We start from the raw sequence: 11,601 nt of genomic DNA on the forward strand, positions 1-11,601 counted from the left end.
TGACCCACCATCTGACTGCTTTCTTGGCATCTTCATGCCTTTCTCTCCTTCCTCTTTCTCTCCCCTTCCCACCTCTACCCACACATCCTTTATACTAGAGGGTATAAAACTCTGGGTACAATAGTCACATCAATAGTATCATTCCTAGAAGGAAAGTGTCAATTGTCCTTTGCTTCCACTGTTATCTCTGTCTCTCTAGGCCACAACACACCTCCCTGGTCTTCTCTCCTTTATGTGTGTTGTTTTTCCTAATTAGAATGTAAACTCCTTGAGGGGTAGGAACATGATTGATTTTTCAATATCCACAGCACTTAAAAAGTTCCAGGCACTTAGTAAACACTTAACCAATTTTTTTTTCCCACTCATTCATTCATGGCCTCTATGGTATCTAAGAACTCTGAAAATCATTCTTTAATTTCTTGATTTTGTGAGCATTGCAACCCTAAAACCCACAAATTTCCTTTTCCTCGTTTTTTTCCATGGAATTTTCTAACTTCAGAGTATGATCCTTTATAAACTGTATTTTAAAAGACAGTGATAATCTGGTGCTCCCTAGACACTAAAACAAAAGAAAAAAACGTGTTAAATATAAACTCAAAAAAGACAAAGGCATTGCAGTCTGTATTGGTGTGTGGACCATCCCCACTGATAAATTCTTAAAACCTTCAAAATATGAATCTATCAGGTTAGCTATAGTCATTTACTCCAAATACTTCAATGGATCTGTGATCTCATTACTGTAATTTCTCTCAAGCGGTGTTGATTGCCATCCTTTTCTTATTTTTTATGACCCATCTATATTCTCCCATAAATCTAGGGGAGGTGGACCCAAAATATTGAGGCCCTGTTAAAATGGCTCTATTAAAATTGGATGGGTATCACGATAGCATTGGTTCTGTTATAGTAGCTGTCATTCCTTGCTTTTGCTCCATGACCAGCCCATCTTTTTTTCTTCCAATCCAACATCTCTTGTATTTTTTTACCTTGTATATCACTGCCTGTGAGTTTGTGGTTCTTTTATGCTTATGCCCATGATAAGTTTTAACACTAGCAAACTATACAGCAAAGTTTAGTAGATCAAGGTGGAAGGGAAAGGGAAATTGAAATTAAAATCACTCTTAATCTGTCTTGAAAAGCCCTACTCCAGGACCCACCAATTGGTACCCAGTGAAAGTTAAGCTTGTTAGAGGGAATGACAGGTCTACTTATAACAAGCTAAAACACTGGAAATGACATGCCACTAGATAGAAAGATTCTATAATAATGTGCCAGAGAGAAAAAAAAAAAAATCCCTGTTAGTGTCCTCCCAAGTGGCTATAATTACCAAGGCTGTTCTGACATACTCAAATCATGAACAGGGCCATAAGAAAGTGCATGTGTTTAGGTTGGTCAAAGAAATTGAAAAGTAAAACTGGATCAGTAAAAATACAACATGAGTAAATTAATGAGCTCAGCAACAAGCACCCAGCTGGAGCAGGGCAAGAGGAAGGAATAGGGAATGAGGCCCTCCATGTGCCCTGCCATATACCTACCTTTTCTAGCATCCCTAACACATGCCAGTGAGCAGCTGTAAAACAAAACCAAAAAATTTGACCCTTGACACTTGTCACCTTGGTTTTTTCTTCTTTCCCTGAGCCTGGGAGAAGAACCTGCATCTCAGTCACTTCTCAATCAGCCTCGCCGCTACCACCACCTGTTTCATATTCCTTTCCTTGGGCCATCCGAATATCATGCTTACTCCCAAACCGAGTTACAGTTCCTTGGTTTGAGAGATGAGTAGAAACTCAAAATTCCAAAAGTTTGCAAATACAGGCCTCCCACCTGTGGAGAAAACAGAATCTGCTCCTCTACCGCCCCCCCCCCCCCCGGGCTGTTGCATAAATATTTCCATTTCCTCTTTAAAGAACGTAAATTTTTTCTTACTGAAGTAATGATATCTGAAATTCCATGATTCAGTTACATACACATCCATAACGCTATCACCTTTTCTCTGTTTCTCCTCTCTTCTTTCCAAAAGAATGTGTTAATACTATGGTAGATCCTTGATTTTATCCTTATAGATGCTTCCTCCCAGTGAGGCCAATATTGAGCCATCCCCGTTGTCTATCTTCCTCTGCGGGTCATTTCCATGTCTTCCCAAACATTTTCCCGGTGGGTCTACCCTATGATTTGGAGGCTTTCTGCTAGACCCTCTTGACATTGCATGCATAAGTCAAGAGCATGCTGGGTGCCTATTACTTAGCCCTCTTTTTACACGATCAACCCATCTTGAATTTTGATCATCATGCACAACCCATAATTTTTGTTGGTAATACCATGTGGTTGCTCGTGTCCACTGTACACCTGTCTGGTAACAATAGCAACTTTAATTTTTCTAGATGGTTGTACTTCATGGTATAGCTATAATGTTTGCAATAATATTTGTTAATTGTTTATCACAGTGCCTGGTACATAATAGGCAATTAATGTTCATTTCCTTCTCATGCAACATCACCAGAAGTATTTCGATATTAAAAAAGTCTTTGTTTTAAGGTAAAACATATTCACTGTGACTTCTAGAAGGCAATTCAGTCTTTCTTCTTTTCTAGTCTAGCCATTGTCTTCAGCATCTTCCTCCTCCTCCCTCTAGAACTGTGAACTTTTCTTTTCCAACTACCCTAGGCTCTAATAAGTAAATTTTTGCCTTACCTTGCTGGGATATCACTTACTGCCCATCTCTAAACCACACACCAGTGACTCTCAAGGTATGGTCTGGGAACTCCTTAAAACCCTTTCAGATGGGGACCTTCTCTTCAACTTATATAGAGCCTGAGATCACACAGCCTGCATTTGTCACAGGCAAGGTTTTGAACTCAGGTCTTCCTGACTTTGAGGTCAACTCTCCATCAAAAAAAAAAAAATCTCTGACATCCCCTAACAGCTCCACATACAAAAAGAAAATATAGGGTTATAAAATAATTGGTCCTAGTGTAGATCTAGGATTATCATCCCTAGACCAAGTAAGAAGGACCCAGAAGAGAACAAAAATATTCTGTACCGAGGGTGCAGCTTTCCCTAAACCTACTTTTTAATCAATAGACCTAGACTTGGGCTCCCCCACTTGGCGAGGGATCCTCAATAATTTTGTGTTCATGAGACCAAAAACATGAGAACTGTCATACATACATATCCTTTTCTCCCCCTCTTTTAATGCTTTTCTTAATGTGTTAGAGAATGCGTGCTTCTCAGGGTACGTACTGTCTAGCTTTCTTGTATTTGTCTATCTAGAGGTTAACATGGTACCTGACACCCAGTTTTTACTAAATGCCTTATCATTGATTCATACATTCCCAAATTATATGAAATGATAGATTGGTTCAGTGGGTGGGCATGTCATAATCTGGCTATCAGGAATTCTTTACATATTTTATTTTTTCTGTGTGGTTAATTTTGCCAAACTTCAAAATTATCTTGAATCTCATTTAGGTGGCTCCGCATTATTCTGGGCTTTGATGCCATAAACATAGTAATCTCATTCACAAATAGAAGGATCTGGTGGACCTCACCATATAAAGGATATCTCCGTTTCATTTGCACTCTGGGCTAGAAGACCTTCATGACTTTTGTTTGGCATAGATCTCCCTTATTTTCTGCCTGCATGAGACTGATAGCCAGAGGTTTATCAGTTATCTCTGTTGTAAATCTTTCAAGGTATCTGATAAACATTTATAGAAGATATTCTGGTGGAGGAATCCCCTTAAGGCAGCTTTCATCCTACTGAATCAAGTAATTTTAAAATAATAAGCAATAAGAATGGTGAGATCCTATATTCTCCAAGTTTTTTCAGTCAGTTCTGTGAGTTTAAAGATGTGGTCCCCTAATGTTAAAAATGGCTTGTGGGGGCAGCTAGGTGGTGCAGTGAATAGAGCACCAGCCCTGGAGTCTGGAAGACCTGAGTTTGAATCCGGCCTCAGACACTTAACACTTACTAACCGTGTGACCTTGGGCAAGTCACTTAACTCTAATTGCCCTGCCCTCTCCCCTCCAAAGAGCAAAAAAAAAAAAAATGCTTGTGAAAAGTTGAATGTTCTCATGTTTTCCTCTGGATACCCTCTATACACATGTAGGCTGTTCACACAGTAATTTTGTAGCAATGAGAAAGTAGGCATATAGGTCAATAATCATTGATGTTCTCTTCACTGTCTTTTTGAGCAGTGACACTGTCCTTGATTTTTTTTCCTTTACGTTCATCTCTTCCCTTCTTTCAGTTATCCTGAAAATCAGTGCTTTAATACCCTCAGAAATTACAACACGCCCAGAAGAAACCTGTGTGTGTTGTATTTTTCTCGAGTGTTAACTTCCTCAAATGTCAGAATTCAACCCCTCTGTCTTCACTGACATTGATATCAGGTGAAAAAAGATTTGTTAGAAATTCTGACAAATCCTTTACATTTTGTGTTTGTTGTTCTCTCCCTGTGTCCTCCTTAAACAATCTTAGAATCATCTAGGAGCTTTCTGACTCTCATCTTGCTGATTGATGAAGCAATATTACTCATTGGCTTCCCCCATCCTCTTCAATAAGTTTAACAATTTTTTTTTTGGTTCTAATTACTTTCACTATCTGCTTCTCTGTCAAGGAGATAAAGTGTTAGTTGGTTGATGCAGTTTTCAAGGCATGGGAGTGAGGGGAGGGGAGGGTTTGGCCTTATTGTGGCAATTCTTTTTTATCAGTTAAACTAAATTTTTTGAGGGCAGGGGATAATTCACTTTGATTTCTGCATCTTTAGTGCCTAGAACAGTACCTGATGTGTAATAGGTGCTTAATTGAATAGGTGTTTGTTGATTGTTTGATTAGAAATATCAATGTCTACTCATGATGAGTTTAAGTAAAATTGGCAAATAATAGAAATCAGGGCTAGATTTTTTTTGTTGATAGTCTAGACTTACGAAAGTGATGGAGAAGATGTTAATAATTCATTAAATTATTTATTTTTAGTTTTCAACATTCACTTACATAAGTTTTAAATTTTCTCCCCCTCCCTCCCCAAGATGGCTTGCAATCTAATATGGGTTCTACACATACATTTCTATTAAACACATTTTCACATTAGTCGTGTTGCATAGAAGAATTATAATGAATGGGAAAAAAACATGAGAAAGGAGAAAGAAAAAAGAAAATAGTCTGCTTCATTCTGCATTCCGACTCCATAGTTCTTTCTCTGGATGTGGCTGGCATTTTCCATCATGTGTCCTTTGGAACTGTTTTAAGATCTTGCATTGCTGAGAAGGGCTGAGTCTATCAGAATAGTCCTCACACATTGTGGCTGTTACTGTGTACAATGTTCTGGTTCTGCTCCCCTCACTCAGCATCAGTTCATCTAAGTCTTTCCAGGTTTTTCAGAAGTCTTCCTGTTCATCATTTCTTATAATACAGTAGTATTCCATTGCAGTCATACACCACAACTTGTTTAGCCATTCTCCAGTTGATGGGCATCCCCTCGATTTCCAGTTAATAATTCATAATGAACAGAATAATTCAGAATAAAATAAGTCCTGGGTACACCTTTTATTCCTTTTGAGGAAAACAGAGGCTGTTAAACATTTACTGGCACTCCCCTTGATGTAGGCAAAGTTTTAGGAAGGAGAGAATGAATGGAAACATCTGATTAGGGTCTCTCTCAGTAGTCAATGCAGTAAAATGTCCTTTTGTTTAAAAGTGAGCATCATATGGCGTTTAAGCTGTTTTTAGTTACCTCGCGTTGGAACTTTCTGTCTGACAGACGTTTCAGGAAGAATCCAAAGAGACTAATTGAAAGGAATTGAGTAAAGTTAAACAAGGAGTTGTTCTTCCCCATAGACATCTTGTGACACTGACATTTAATGGGAAGGAAGCCTGGGTCTCATGATTAAAAAGTAGGTTGGGAAAGCTGCCCCCTTAGTTCTGAATACTTTTGTAGTCTTCTGGGGTTCTTCTTGTTTGGTCTAGGGATGATAATCTTAGATCCATGCTAGGACTAATTATTTTATGACCCTGTGTTTTCCTTCTGTATGTGGAATTATGAGACTGTCAGAGGGCAGATGTGCTTGATGGAGAGAGAGCTGGCCTCAGAAGAACAAGGGTTCAAAACCTTGCCTGTGACACATGATGGGTGTGTGAGCCTTGGGAGGGCACATCACATCACAGGGCTCTAAATGAATTGCAGAGAAGGTCCTCACCTGCATCATTCCTTATCTGAGAATCCCCTGCACTAATAAAATTATATGGAGCCAGCTATTTATCAAATGTTAGAAAGTCACCGTTTATCCCACTATTCATTCTTAATTTCATTTATTTAATCTACTTAGCTTAAGAATTACACTATCTTCATTTATTCATTTTTTCATTCACCCATTCATCCATTTAATTATACATCCATGTATTTAGTTATTTTAGGAAGAGGGAGTTTCTCACACTTGTACTTTCATGAACCAAACTATAATGGATGGATATATACTGGGTAGCAGAGGAAGTGTTTGAAGTTAATGTTAGTCATAACAGGATTACACCCCACCCCTTGATTCATGTAAAAATATTTCTATATCTATGTTTCTTCATTCAAAGTTGAATTTTTAAAGACTAAGGACCCCTATGTAAAAGTTTCTTTCCTCTAACAAATACTGAAAGTTTTGCCATTCATTACAAATCTACATGTAGTTTTAGTGGGTCTAGTTCTAACTAAAGAAAATGAAGGTATGATCTATTAGGGGCATTTTAGATGCTTCATTTTAATTTTAATGCAGCCCTTTTAAGGTCATACATTCCATCTAATTCTTAGAGTAGCTTTTATTCACCCAGCAACCAAGACCATAATGTTAATCATTTCCTCACCAAAACTTCAATTATGCCAAGCACTTTTTAATTATCCTCCAACCCACAAGTCTATTCTTAGCAGAAAGTCTGACTTCAGGAAAGACAGTGTACTCCGTCCACTGTGGCAGAAGTTGACTTACCACTTTGCAGCCCCACCCACAAGGAGGCCTCTGTGAATTAAAAGCTACCAAATTCAGTGTGTATTTTTAACTTCAATTAAAGTCATGTTTGGCATAAAAATGGAAGACATTTTTTTTGAAGCACAAAAAATGCTAGGTTGGGATTTCATGTTATTTTCAGAATTTAGTTTATTCCATGAATCGTCTTTTTTGAATTTCCGGGAAATCCGTGGCACCTATCAGTTTTTTGTTCTAAAGGAGGAAACTTTTAGGCAGTTTTGCTTTCTTTATTGTTTTCATGTTGGTAATGTTAGTGATTCCCTACCCCTCCCCCCCAATTATTTTGTTATGGATCTAATTTGCAATTATTTATCAGTATATTTATTGCCTCAAGAGACCCACCCCAACTCCAATAGAATATAACTTCCATGAGGGCCAGGACTTGATTTCTGCCTCATATCCCCAAGGACTAATACTATGCCTAGAATGTAAGTGCTTGTTAAATTAAATTGAATTTGAAAGTAAACATTATGAAAATAAAGAAGGGGAAAGGAAATAGACAAAAAGCTACAGAAGTAAAATGTAACTGAAACCAACCTCTTATCTGGGTAATGTAAATTCCTACTTTTAGAGAAAAAAAAACCAGGAATCACTTTGTGGTTTTATAAACTATTTGTATTTACCAATGACTGATGAAGATAGCATATGAAATGGTTTTGGGAAATGCTGAGTAAAATTTACTCACAAAAACTCTCTACCCTTAGGCAGAGGATTCTCCCCCACTTCCCTCCCACTAGTATTGTAGCATTTAATTCAGTTCAAGAAACATTTTAAGTGTCTATTTGCTAGGCCCTGAGCCAGGATCTGGCTTTCTTTCAGATTACAGAGTAATCAAGATAAATTATTCTAGATTTCATGTGAGAAAAAAATTCTAATCTTATTAGTGCCAAAAAAAAGGCAACCAAGAAAATATTAACAACTACCAATCCTGCCTACTCTCCCATCTGTATACAGTTTTTATAGGAGACATCTATATACAAGGGGATTGCATCCCTCAATGACAGTATTGGGGGGAACAAGAAGGCTTTCTACAGTGAACTATATTTTTACCATTTTGCAGGAGAATAGAAGGTCACATTATGCTCATTTGTTGAAAAACATTTGGTGGAGTATTGCAGTCCTTCTGGTCAGGTGTGGAGTTCAACTTGGTAATCAGGAAGATCTGGATTCAAATCCTTCCTCAGACACTTACAAGCTGTGTGACTTTGGGAAAATCTTTTGGCCTCTTTAGACCTGAGTTTCCTATTCAGTAAAATGAAGGAGTTGTACCTGATAACCTCTAAGGTTCCTTCTAACTCAAAATATATGCTCCTATAGACTCTCCATGCACTGTCTGGCATTGGAAAACACCAAGTGCTTTCCTGTTATTTTAAATACTGCTAACTGGTTATTTTAAAATTTTAAGTGATGGCTTACTAAATAAAGATAAGATCATTTTGATCATATACAAGGCTGTTTTTTTTGTTTTGTTTTGTTTTGTTTTGCCATAGAAGGCATGGTGGTGGTAGGAGAAAACCTGTAAGATGACTGATTATACCAAATTCAACTGTCTGGGAGCCACCATCCTAGCTTGGAAATGAACAGATTGCCTGGGGCCATTGAGCATTTAATGATTTTATTTTCTCATCTGTAGTTTAAGCTTTCTAACTTTGTGAAGAATGGAAAGCCCATGAGGAAGGCATTTGAGAATTGTAGTCTCTTTATCATTTCCCTTCTGATACTCACAGTTCTAGTTAACTCTTTAACCTAAAGTCTTTCTTAGCTTTTAACATGTCTCTTTGACCTCAGATCATTGAAAATTCAAATAGTTTATTTTTTTAAAAGTATGGTAACTGGACGGCTAGGTGGTGCAGTGAATAGAGCACCAGCCCTGGAGTCAGGAGGACCTGAGTTCAAATCTAGCCTCGGACACTTAACACTAGCCTTGTGACCTTGGGCAAATCACTTAACCCCAATTGCCCTGCCCTCCCCCCTCCAAAAAAGCAAAACAAAAACAAACAAACAAAAAACCTTTAAAAAAAAGTATGGTAACATCAAACAAGAAAAGGATATGTTGTCCCACAGTTAAGTTTGCCATAGGTGAGGCATGCAGATAATTTAGCTGCCACCTTACAACACTTCTGTTCTTTCACTTTCTCCCCTCTGCCCAAAATATTTTCCTTAGGGCACAAACCCTCCTCTCAACATCTTCCCCACTCAGTTGGCTTCAGTTGTTCCTATTGAGAAGCCTCAGTAGGTGAGAGCAACTCCTTTAGTTGGCCTCTCCTTCCTCTGATAAGACCAAACCAAACTTGCCTTCTCTTCCTTCCCTGTTAACTCAAAATAAGAGGAAATTCACCCTCAGGTAGGAGGTTGGACTAAGTGGTCTGAGGTCCTTCTCAGTCCTGAAATTGAATGATTCTTTGGAGCAGGAGTCAACTAAGATGTGACATGTCGGGGAAACCGAGTAAGAAGGAAAAATAACAGTAGACGTGAGTAGTCATCCATATAAAATGTTTCTAAGAAGGCAAAGAGGACTAAAATACAAGTGAATTAGATTATCAGGAGGTCAGTGGTGACTTTTGTGAAGATAGTTGTAGTGGTGAGAGGGATAGGAGCCATATTGTGAGGGTTTGGGGAGTGAGAAATCAGAAAATGTGGACAGCATATTAGACTGGAAAAATATGACAGTAGCTTAAGGAAGTAACAAGACTAAGGGAATGTTTATACATTTTTAAAAATTTAAATTTTATTGTTATATTTTGCTTTGCTACCACAAATATTTCCCAACAACAGACTCCTTTACAAGGTACACCATACAGTCAACACCAAAGAGATTACTGATTATTAACAGAAAAGAGAGATGTGTTCTTTAAATTTGACAGTATGCTACTAACATTGATCTTTTCAATTGACCAAATTTTGGTCAATTAAATTTAGGCCTCTCAATGGTGAATTTATAATGTAATTCTCATGGCTTTTATTTCTTCTTTTGATTACTCTTTCTTTACTCACTTCATACAAGTCTTTCTATATTTCTCTAAAATTCTTAATATTTTTCATTCTTTAAGAAACTACAAGTCTAGGGGTGGCTAGGTAGCACAGTGAGTAAGAGCACCAGCTCCAGTGTCGGGATGACCTGGGGATCTAATCTGGGCTCTGATACTCAGCACCACACCCAGAAATAACTGGCCGTGTAACCTTGAGCAAGTTACTTAACCCCGATTGTTTAAAAAAAAAAAAAAGAAACTACAAGTCTATTAGTATGGCTACTTATAGTCTCTTCAATAAAATTTCTGCTCCTGGATGAAAATGAGGTAATACCCCATGATTGCTTTAATTTTCATTTCTCTGATTATTAATTATTTTGAATATTTTAGGTGATCTTTGCTAATTTATATTTCTTCTTTGAAAAACTGTTTTTATGCCTTTTGACTTATCTACTGGGAGAATGTTTCAAATATATAAATACACACATACATGCACACACACACATATATAAATTCTCTATAGATTTTGGATATCAAACTTATCAGAGATATTTAATGCAATGAATTTTTTATTTTTCATGCTTTTTAATTCATTCTAGCTGAATTTCTTTTTTGTTTCCATAAAAGCTTTTGAATTTTGTATATTGAAAGTTCAAAAGAGAAGATTTGTAGAGAATGACTTTGGAATAGACAGTATAAGAGGGGAACAAAGACACAATTGGCATCTGAAAAATAACTATTATTCTGAAACAAGAAGGAAAGGCTAATGCATGAAAAAAAACAACAGCCATGTATCAGATCCTATGTTAATATAATTGATGTTTAAAAATTATTTGATCATTTATTTGACTTGTTCAATCATTTCAGTCATATTTGACTCTACATGACCCCCTTTTGGGGTTTTCTTGCCAAAGATACTGGAGTGGTTTGCCATTTCCTTCTCCAGCTCATTTCATAGATGAGGAAACTAAGGCAAACAGGGATAAGTGACTTTTCCAGGGTCACACAGCTAGTAAGTATCTGAGACTGTATTCAACCTCAAAAGATGAGTCTTCTTGACCCCAGGCCTGGCACTCTATCCACTGCACCACCTAGCTGCCCCTATATAATGAATAACGATTAACAAAAGCCAAATAATCATAAAAAATAAGGAGTAAAATCCTAAATAAACTCTCAGCATTTAAAAAGGTAGAATTAAATGTGTCAAGTTTCTCTTCAGTCTAACACATAGCTTGTTGTTAATTAACTTGTAATTAATTCTTACTATTATTTGACCATGTTCACAAAACTCCAATGGCTCCCTATTAATACAAGATAAAATATAAATGTCTGAGACTGACATTTGAAGCCCTATACAATTTGGCTCTCATCTGCCTTTCAAAGTGTTTCATGTTACTCCCCTTTACAGCCTGGACATTCTGTAGCTAAACTGACCTAATGGTGATTTTCCAAAACTCAATATTTGATTGACCCTTTCATACCATTGTACAGGCTATCTCCTGTGCCTGGAATATCTACTCTCTTCCTACTTCTGCTTCTTCAATGTTCTGGAGCATAGGGGCTGTTTGATTTTCTTCTTGTATATATAAGCCGTCACAGTGCCTGAAATATGGGAGGCATTAAA

Source organism: Petaurus breviceps, unplaced genomic scaffold (assembly GCF_028583685.1).
Source record: "Petaurus breviceps papuanus isolate PSGF00001 unplaced genomic scaffold, PetGlider_PUasm1.0 220, whole genome shotgun sequence".
Lineage (NCBI taxonomy): Eukaryota > Metazoa > Chordata > Mammalia > Diprotodontia > Petauridae > Petaurus > Petaurus breviceps.